The following is an 11,357-nucleotide window of genomic DNA, read 5'->3' on the forward strand; positions in this document are numbered from 1 at the left end:
AAGAAGCTCAAAGCTGCATATATAGTGTTCCCTCTTCCAATTTTCACTCACAATAACAATCCTGTAGGCTGTGTTGGGAATAGTGCCTGGCCAAAATCACCCAATCAGCCTTGGCTGAAGGAATGCTTAAACCTGGGTCTCTCTGGTTCTAGCCCAGCACTTTCACTGCTACAGTACACTGGCTTGTGCTGATCGTCCTCAGACAATATATAACCCAGTGCGGCCAGTTTTCCCAGGCAAATGACTCCTGTCTAACTGGATTGAGGCAATTGCCCAGATCATCCTCCACGAGAGAGCGACAGAGCATTTTATCACTGAGTGGAGGGAAGAACAAGGCAATGCTGATTTATACCAGATACAAAGCCAGTATGATTCTTTATAATTGCTTGATTCATTGTACCAATTAATCATTCAGTTTCATTATTTAAAACTCTTTTTTTAGGGGAAGGCAACTTTATTTCCCGAACAGAAATAAGAGAAAGAGAGAGAGGGAGGGAGGAGGAGGAGGAGGAGGAGTTGAGGCGGAGGCGGTGGCAGCTTTTGCAGTCACAGAGAGACCCTTGTGTCTTCCTGAGGAACAGAGCATCCTTCCACGGATGGCCTGGACTGACCCTGCTCGTGAGCGGAAGGAGAGGCATCGGATGCAGACAGAAGGGGCAGCAGCTGGTCTGTGGACACAGAGCACTGGCATGGGCCAGGGAGAGCCAACCTAGGGGGCTCGAGCGAGCAGGGAGAAGACAAACTCTTTCTGCTACTTCGTTCTCTCTTCTCGGCCCTACCCACCCCAGCTTGCTTTTCTCTTCCTCTATGACTTTTCCTCCCCTCTCCTCCGCTCCTCAGCTGCTATTGTGTTCTCTGCTTCCTTTCTGCCATCAGATTAATGCTTTATTTCTCCTTAGGTACAAACAGCTCAGTCAGTCAGTTTAACTGCAATCAACTGACTGATTGCAAGCAATGCTGCGTTTTTTTATTAGGTCCGGAACTGCCTCAGCATCTTCTGAGCAAAATTCCTCTGTTAGCCCAAGGGATCAATAGATCGACAGAACAGGGGTAGCAATATTTGGATCCAACCCATTGCCAACTACTTCGTGCTTTTATCATCACACATTCGAAAGCTTCACCCACCAAGTGCCACAAACCAAACTGCTGGTTAAAGGTCAGACACAGAACAACCTGGATTCTTCTTCTGAGAGTCGGCAAAGCCTACCCTGAGAGTGTCTTTTCCTTCCACATATGTGTGAACACTTGTTATTTTTATCTCTAATGTGATGGTTTAGAGGAAAGATTTGCAAAGGTGATTTAGCAGTGGGTAAAAAGAAGGGCAGGCATCAGCACGGTATGCAGAAATCGTCTGACTCTGCCCTTGTTCTTCCCGTCAACTGAAATGAATATAACTTTCTTCCCTTTTCCCGTCTTCCGGGCTGGCTTTTCTGCCCCTCTGCTCTGTTAATCACAGATGCTGCACAGCTCTAATTCTCAATGCTTTCAGCTCTCATTTTCATCCCTGAAACTGGGGGATACATCAACAAGACTCCTTTTCAATCATTAATAAGCCCTCGTGAATGATGCCAGTGAGGGCCACCTGTGGACACAAATTACTAGGACTAGGAGGTTTGGTGATAGCCTGATTAAGATGCAGGCCGAATTTTGACTCTGTGCCAGGCAAAATCTCCATCAAAGGCTGCTGCCAAGTTTCTTTTCTGGTCAGATGTTTCCGCAGAAAATTCAGCATTTCTGCAGAAATTTTCTTGGCAGGGATGGGAAGCTTCACCATTTGAATTTCTCAACATGAACCATTTTTCTTGTTTAAAAATTCAGGAACAATGCCAGAAAAAAGTGAAACACTGCGGGAGGTTAAAGGGAACGCTGCAGGAAATACCCCATGACTCTTGTCCTGGTGCATGGAAAAAAAAAAGCTAACAAATGAATTTATCTCTAAAGCCTATTTGGGCCTGAGAAAGCAGAAGTGGTTTTTCATTATGTGTTTGTTCTGGAAAAGTCAATACCGCTTTTGAAAGAATTTAGGTCATTTGCTGTTCAGTGACAATGGCTCACTGGTTGCATACATCTCCCCATCATCCAGCCTTGAGCAATGGAAAGCAGCTTGTGAAAGGACTGAGATCAATAATCTGGGGTCAATCAGCAATAACATCTCTGTTTGTGTTCTGAGTTGTGGACCAGCTGCTGGAGAATCATTCATTAGCAGAATTAAGCAGTAAATTGTCAGAAAATCACTGGCTACAAAATGGCTTTAAATGGCTTTTCTGTGATAGCTGCCTACATGTAATCATCCATTTGTGTATAACAGTTCAACACCAACAATTGGAGAAAGTAAGATTTTCTATCACAACCAGCTACTTCACATGCTTTGTTCTTAGTGTTGCGAGAGATCTTATTAACATTCACAGAGTAGTCCTCCCATGCATAACAAGGCTATACATCTGGAGTATCTTCAAGGGGGTCAGTGATATCAGAATGGTGGACACAATGGGGCAATTGAAGCCCTGCCTCTTTTTACATTTGTGCAATGCATGGAATCAGGGCCGCAACTAGGGTCTGTGTCACCCGGGGCAAACATGGATTCCGTGCCCATTTTGGCGCCCCCCAGCACTCATTTTGGCATCCTGCCAGCATGGGCCTGGGGCACATGCCCCGGTTGCCCCCCCTAGTTGCGGCCCTGCATGGGATGTATGTTAAAAAGGGGCAGGGCCTTAACTGCCTAGTTGCGCCCACCATTTTGACGTTGTTGATACCACCAATGGAGCTTTTGTATGTATTGCTGAGGATTCTGTCATGAGTAAGGATGGCGAGCAGGGGGCTCCCATCCAGACTGTTAAGCGCATGCGTAGCACTGAGGAATTGGTCAGCCATTCAAAGAGACACAGATCGGGACCGCCTTAACCCTTTGGGGTTTATATGTCTGGGTTTTTCCCACGCTTCTTCAGTTTGTTAGGATTCCTGTTATGTACAAGCAATAAAACATTAGAGACCAGTTCCTTGTCTCAGCGTGGTTCCTGGCTGTTAGGACAGATTCAATTCCAAAAAGATGCTTTGGAATTTGCAAAGGCAGCTGCATGTTCCCAGGAAAAGACATAGCTTCCTTAATGAGCTACAGAGATGGGGTATCTTCATAGTCCTACGCAATCTGCAGCCCCTTTTCTGAATTACTTCTGAAGTTCTGCACACCCTCATGTATAAAGATTCTGCTTCTTCAGGGGGAAAAACACAGTTTTTATATACCTATTGACCTACATTAGACCATACTTCCTAAATTTATGCAAGTTAGGTTGTCAACGATGGAATTCTAATTATATATATATATATATATATATAGAGAGAGAGAGAGAGAGAGAGAGAGTAATGCAGGTGTATAGGCACACAAAACCATACGTACACATACAACTTTCCATCAACTTCTAATACCAAGGATGGCATTAGTTAGTTCTCAGTCTGGCTTCCAGCTGCTAAAATATATATAACTATTACCCTTTTCTACTTTCTTAAATATCAGTCCTATTCTCATTCACCTGGAATTATATTCTGTTGAGGTCACACAGTAAAAAATGAAAGAACGTAAGAAGGGTTTTGCTGGATGAGACCAAACACCTAATTACCCTCAGTCCTCCTTTCATACAATGAGTAGCCCACAAAGACGCGAGGCCAACAGCATGACTGCACCCCAAGTCAATATTTAGAAGTGTTCAGCCTCCAGTACTGGATATACGCCAGTCATGACTAAGCTGTGAAATTTAACCCCAGGAAAACTGGCCTAATAATGTAACTGTTGAGGGATATGTGAATGCTGTTCTCAGTATCGGATTTTTTTCAGATAAATGCAGTTAATGCATGTGGCTCCTGAAGACCAACTCCAGGCTTTGAGTTAATTTTTATATTGGAAAAGTAGAACAATTTTATAAACAAACAGTTTTAAAAGCCCTTCTCATTCTGAGCAAAAGATTTCTTGGTTAATAGTTTTCAGAGTATAGCTATAATGTCAGAATAATAGAAGCAGTCATATTTTTTATTTATTTATTTTCCCGCCTTTATTTTTTTATAAATAACTCAAGGTGGTGAACATACCTAATACACCTTCCTCCTCCTATTTTCCCCATAACAACAACCCTGTGAGGTGAGTTGAGCTGAGAGAGAGAGTGACTGGCCCAAGGTTGCCCAGCCGGCTTTCATGCCTAAGGTGGGACTAGAACTCACAGTCTCCTGGTTTCTAGCCCAGCACCTTAACCACTAGACCAAACTGCAAATATATAGCATTCCACATGAATTTGCTGCTTCCGTTCAGAGAAGCACCTCATTTCACAGCAAGAGAACCTGAGAATAGAGACGTACTCTGTACTTGTTATTCACTGACGGCGGCGCCTCACACTTCCATGATTAATAGGAAAGATTTCCGAAGTATGGCAAACTATTAAAGCTTCTTAAATTGATAATATTAATTTGGAATAGATTCTCTGTCTTGTAAAATACATTTCATGCATTTAAGAAGCCCTTTGGTATTCTTAATATATTTCAAGAATCAGTGACAAATGGCAATGCTCAGACAACACACTTAAACCCATTTACTGAATTTATCTTTTTTGGCTTCACAATGCATTGATCTATAAACTTAATTACACTAGTTGGATTCACACAATGTTAAGCTAGAAGAAAAAAAACTTGATCATGATTAGCACTTACCATGTTTAGCATGTTGGCCTTTAACTGACCCAGCTAAACATATTGTGTGATCACAGCCACTGTAGACATTTACAACCTTTATGACTATCAGTTGCGGACTTCTGGTGGGGACAGGGCGGACTGAACAGCTGTGCCCGCAGGCTCAGCTGGCAGAACTGACAACACAGCAGTTTCTTCGGGCTCAGGCAGGTTTTTCCTGAAGTCCAGGAATGTTTTTCCAAAAAGAGGAAAACACCTGGAATCACCCCATCTGTCCTCCGGATGGCTGCCTGCAGCCAGAAGATCGCAAATAGCATTCGTGTTTGACTGGTAAGAGCTAGCCGGGAGGCTGGGATGTCACCATTTCCAGGCCACACTGTAGCCTTAAAGGGACACTAAGGCCAGCCACCTCATTTCAAAATCACCCAATTTAAATTTCTTTTAAGTATGCGTACCCTAAGAGAGGCTTTCTACAAGAAGGAGAAGCGGGTTCTCTTGGTGCCTATCATTATTTTTGGGATTAATTTTTTTGAAGTTTTTTTTCTCCTCCAAATATTAAGGAGGATTGCGAGTAAACAAATTGTCTCCCTGTTATTATTTTTGTACTCAATTTGAAGATATTAGCATTTTCCTACATGTTGAATTGGCTGTTTTGAACTTTCAGTTTTCTGCTTCTACTTTCCCTGGGGAACTGTCTGCATATCTCACTTTTGCTTGTGTAAACACATTCCAGAATCCTTTCATATCTTCGACTTTCACTGGTAAAGCTCCTAGGGGGCACCATAATCTACTGTGTGAGACATGGAGGATTTTAAACAGACTTTCTCTGACTTTCACCAAGATTTTAAACAGATTCTTTCTGATTCCTGCCAAGTTTTTATGCAAGGCATTCAGGACATTATGGAAAATATGAGGTCTAAAATGTGTCATCTGGTTGGGGATGTCGTGGATGAAACTGAGGAATTTAACAGCGACAGAAATGTCTCTTCTAAGAGTGAAATTGGGACTTCTGTTGAAATGCTGGAGGAAGATCATGAGTGGGGGGTGTTCCCAGCAGCCTTTAAGGAAGTGCTGGTGCACCCCCTCCTCAAGAAACCATCGCTGGACCCTACTATACTAGACAATTTTCACCCAGTCTCCCACCTCCCCTTTTTGGGGAAGGTGGTTGAGAAAGTGGTGGCTTTGCAGCTCCAGAGGATTCTGGATGAAACAGCTTATCTAGACCCCTTTCAGTCAGGTTTCAGGCCCGGTTATGGGACGGAAACAGCATTGGTCGCACTTATGGACGACCTCTGGTGGGAGGAGATGGAGGCAGTGCATCCATCCTTGCTCTTCTTAACCGCTCAGCGGCTTTCGATACCATCAACCATGGTATCCTTCTGGACCAACTTAGGGAGTTGGGGTGGGTGGCGTGGTTCTGCGCTGGTTCACCTCCTTCCTCCAGGGTCAGTCACAGGCAGTGTTGATAGGGAGCGAGAGATCCGGCCCGTGGCCCCTCCTTTGTGGGATGCCGCAGGGTTCAGTACTCTCTCCACTCCTTTTTAACATCTACATGAAACCACTGGGTGAGATCATCCGTCACTATGGGGTGGGGTATCATCAATATGCAGATGATACCCAATTATACATCTCCATCCCAGGTGAAGTAAGTGATGCTGTGGCCACCCTTTCTGAGTGCCTGGGGGCTGTGGGGGCCTGGATGGGGGACAACAGGTTGTGGCTGAACCTGGGGAAGACAGAGTGGCTGTGGATTAATGGCTCCTCGATTTCTGGGAAATTGTCATCTTTAGTTCTGGATGGGGTTGCACTGCCCCAGACAGACCTGGTGCATAACTTGGGGGTCCTCCTGGACTCACAGCTCCTGCTCGAAGAGAAGGTGGCAGCCGTGACTAGGAGGGCCTTTGTGCAACTTCGTGTTGTGCACCAGTTACGCCCCTTCCTGGAGTGAGAGGCCCTTCAAACGGTCACTCATGCCCTGGTTATCTCCCATATAGACTACTGCAATGCGCTCTACATGGGGCTACCCTTGAAGAGTATCCGGAAGCTACAGCTGGTGCAAAATGTAGCTGCGTGGGTGATCTTGGGTTTCCCAAGATCAGCACACATCACCCCTTTGCTCTGCGAGCTGCATTGGTTGCCAGTATGCTTCCAGGTCCAATTCAAGGTGATGGTTATCACCTTTAAAGCCCTGCATGGCACGGGTCCAGGTTACCTAAGGGACAGTCTCCTCCCCATCACATTAACCCATCCCACCCGGTCGTGCAGAGAGGGCATGCTATGGACCCCGTCTGCAAGGGAATTTTATCTGTTGGGGTCCAGGAGGCGGGCCTTCTCTGCAATAGCACCTGCCCTTTGGAATATCCTTCCCCCAGAAGTGAGATTGGCTCCTTCCCTCCTGGACTTTAGGAAACAGCTAAAGACCTGGTTCTGTAATTATGCCTGGGGTGGGAGAGAGAGTAGCCATTCCTGGGGTTGGTTAGTTTCTTAGAAGAACCCAGCTCTGCCTGCAAATCATAAAGAACTTCCAGCCATCAAGGTTTTTATTATATTTATTGCATTATGTATTATAGTGTTTTACAGTTTTGTATGTTTTATTGTAAACCACCCAGAGTCCCTTTTGGGAGATGGGCAGTGATAAATTTGATTGATTGATTGATTGATTGATTGATAAATAAATAAATAAATAAATAAATAAATAAATAAGATCAGATAGTCGAGTTGGAGAAATTTAGGGGAGAGATTGAGTTGCAAGCCAAAAGTGAAATTGATCTTCTGGTGGCGTGCCATGGAAAAGAAGGGGTTATTATGTATGGGAGGTTTCCTGAAGAGAAGTTGGAGTTTTTGAGGGGGGCAGTTGGGCTGTTTGATTTTTTAAGAAAAAAGCTCTGTACACATTGTGGGGATATGTAAATGCTCTGGTTTATTTTGAAGTGGGATAAGAGTTTCAGAATATTTATCTGGGTTGCTTTTAGGGTTTGGCTGATTTCATTTATCTTTAACGATTTGGATTAAGATTATTAAGGTATAATAAAAAATAATAAATGTGTATCTGGATGGTTTTGAGTTTAATATGATTAAGATTACTAAAATTGTATTATCAAGTACAACGGCAGACAATTTATGTTTTTTTTATTTGATCTTTATTATAGTAGACAGGAATGTATAGAATAGTAGTAGGAAGGAAACAAATAAATGTTATCTTTGCTGGGGGGAGTTGATTAGGAGGTTTATATAATTTTTTTTCTTTTAATATAAGGGGAGGGAGCAACTATATGTAGCGATTTTTATAATGTGCCAATGGAATGATTCATAGAAATAATGTGATTTTGGTTTAATATAGAGTAAGGGATTGATTATGGAAAATTTTTGTATATCCTTGTTGTTAAAAGTCAGAAGTCACCTCTTTTTGTAATTTTGAAAAAAAAATCTGTTGTATTTCTACATTTTTTTACTTTTCTCTCTTTTTTTCTTTGTAGTTTCTTGTTTTTCTGTAGCGTTTGTCTTTGCTTGAAACTTAATTAAATTCTTACAAAAATGGCTATCAATCGCAATATATAGCAAAGTATAAAATATGAAAAAAGCAATATAATTTCTGACAAGGGGTCAAGCAAAAACTAAGTTGTACTGTAATGAAGATATATTGCCTTATATCTAACCAACTAATATCATTCAGATTTTATCTTTTGTTGCAGAACAACAAATGCATGTTTAGATTATGATCAGCCAGTGATACCATCTAGAGTATTCTTCTTACAATGCCATCAGCGAAAGGGAACTTTCAGGACAATAAGGGGGAAAAAGGACCACTTTTGCCCATCTAGCCCAGTATTATCTACTCTGACTGGCAGCAGCTCTGCAGTCTCAAATGGGAATTTTTTGTAATTTTACCTCAAGATGCTAAAGAGTGAAACTGGGAGGATTTATGCCAGCAAGTGATTTGCCATTAAGCTAAGGCCTTCTATTGCCAGGTTCAAATGAACGGTCAAGCTGCTACGTTTCACCACCCCTCAGCCTTTCCAAAAACAGTTCTAAGGCAACCTCACATCTCTGTCACTTTTGCCAGCTCAGGCTAAAAATAGGCAGAGGAAACTGGGAGCCAATCAATCCTCCCATTAGATGCTGGATAAAAGAGTTCAAACAGTGACATTCAAGCAGTGTCTTGCCTAAGGTGCTGTCCATCTGGAGCCACAAATAATCTGGTTCATTTCTATTCTACTCTAAAATTTAAAGAAGAAAAAATCATGCTATGTATGTTTTCCTGATGGTTTGCAACAAAATCTGAGCAATTACTATGAGGGAAAGCTTTTTTCATATAAAACTGGCTTTCAATACTTACCTCCGTATTGCACTATTCCTTTTTGGGGTAAGCAAACAGTAAAATATCAAGGAATAGCAAGCCAAAGAAATTAAAGGCATTAGATCAGTGCTTCTCAGCCTTGGCAGCTTGAAGGTGTGTGGACTTCAACTCCCAGAATTCCCCAGCCAGCTGGCTGGGGAATTCTGAGAGTTGAAGTCCACACACCTTCAAGCTGCCAAGGCTGAGAAGCACTGCATCAGTTGAATAAATATTGTTACAGCTATCAACCCCAGTCACTGTTCCTCTCCGTATCTTTCCATTCTTGCAACTCATCCTTCTTCCAGTGATGTCATACACTGCTTCATGCATCACCTTTTGTTCTGTAAAACTTTATGCCTCTGTGAGTTTTTTTTTTTCAGGATCTCATCAACTCCATCCAATCATGATGTTCTGGATCTTCCACTTCCTCTTGACCCATTCATTCTTCCTTCATGTATTGGTTTTGCAATTAGGTCCTCATTCATTCTCTCTATAAGATCCAGCCCCCTCAAAACACTTTTTTCATAGGGGTCAGACACGTTTGAATTCTACCCATATTCATTCTACGTGTGCTTATTCCAAATGCTATTTCTTCTTGTTTGCCGCATACACTTCTAAAGTACTCCAATCTACTTCATTCAACAGATGCGTTTCCCAAGTAAGCTATTCCTATTGGTTCAATTTATTTTTACTTTTATATTTCTGCCATGCCTTTATACACAGCCGTTTTTCTTATTTTTCTTTTTTTGACAAATACAATAAGCCGCATTCTCCCCACTCTTTCCTCTTGAATTTAAAAGCCTTTTGCAAGTTGTGGTGGTGAAATGATCGCATGCTGGCAGTTTTGCAACCAATGCTTTCCCCAGTAGCTGTAACCATGGCTGCATGTTTCTGAAGGAGCTGGAGTGGGGGAAGAGGAAAGATACACTGCGCGCAATCGCTACAGAAAGGCATCAGGAACAGGAGGCTGAACCTCGCCGGGGAGAGGGGGAAGCAGAATGCTTTCTTTCATCCAGGTAAGGCGAAAGCTGCCTCCAATAGGAAAACAGGTGTTCCACAAGCAAAACAGAGCTGCCATATTGTAACAACAACAAAAGCTAATCAAAAGCAAAGCCTCCCAGCTTTGATCCAATTTCAAATAATCTGCTAGGGAGTTGTTTAAAAACATCCAATATTCTGCAATTGCACAGATGCAGAACTAGTCCTAAACTGACACATAGCCAATGAATGGAGACATAGAGGTGGGGGGGGGAGGGAGAGGGAGAGCAAGTGCTGGCCAATATCAGCTCTGGCTACCAACTCAAAAGACAGCTGGAAAATGCTTTCAAGGCATTGGAAACCTAGCAGGCTAAGCGTGTGACTGGGGGAAGACAGCTCCTTGGTTTTCTCTTATGCATTTTATGCAACTTTCTCATCCTCCTCCAGGCCCATTTTTACAACAACTAATAGCTAACAGCAACTAGTGGAATATTTAAATTTCAAGGTCCAACCTGGGTAGATCTGTCTCTGTATGACCAGCGCAGCAAACCTCAGGGGTGGATTTCCCTCTGAAAAGTTGGAGCATAATTTAAAATTGTATTACAAAGCTTATGGTATTGTTGCTGGTAGTAGACATTTCTGAGACTGGAAATATCACCATCGTTATGCCTTGGATTCAAGATGTTGAATCTTTCCTGAATGTAGCAAAAACCAGAAGCATAAAAGGAAGGCATCAGCAAGCTTGGAGTTACCCCAAGTTTCAGGGACATTGAAACTATCTTTAAAAATTCTGTTTAGGGGAGGCCACAAAACAGTACAACGATATTTCAAAAGCACATTGTGCTGACTGCTCAGCTCAGCATTAACTCTAGGGGTCTCCATATATTGTGGTCTAAACTGTGTCACTATGAAAATTTTCTGTATGAATATGTTTTTACTCAAATTAACCAGGGATGAAAACGTTCAGGGAAACCAAGCCAATAGGAGTTGAATCCCCACCCCACCCCTTTTTTTTTAGAAGGGATATATTCCAGGGACAAAGAACACAACTCCCATTCAGCAGTGTTTTCCCAGTCCTTTGCAACCTAAAGCCAGTAGTTTCTGGCATTAGATGGCATTTCTCCTCTCCTCTGTGAGAACCTGCTCTCCCGCACAAGATTTATGGTCTCAAATTTATGATATTTGCTTTAATGTGTTACTTATTCCATCTGCTTGATGCTGTTTGCTAGATTGGCTCCTCCTATCTTTTCCCTTCTGCTGCATGAGGTAGCCTGATTCAATTATTTTCTATTAACAATGAAACAGGCTAAGAAAGGACCCTGTCTCTGCCAAGGACAAGCTAAACAGGAGACCTAGCACAAGCCAATATCAC

Source organism: Candoia aspera, chromosome 2 (assembly GCF_035149785.1).
Source record: "Candoia aspera isolate rCanAsp1 chromosome 2, rCanAsp1.hap2, whole genome shotgun sequence".
Classification (NCBI taxonomy): Eukaryota; Metazoa; Chordata; class Lepidosauria; order Squamata; family Boidae; genus Candoia; species Candoia aspera.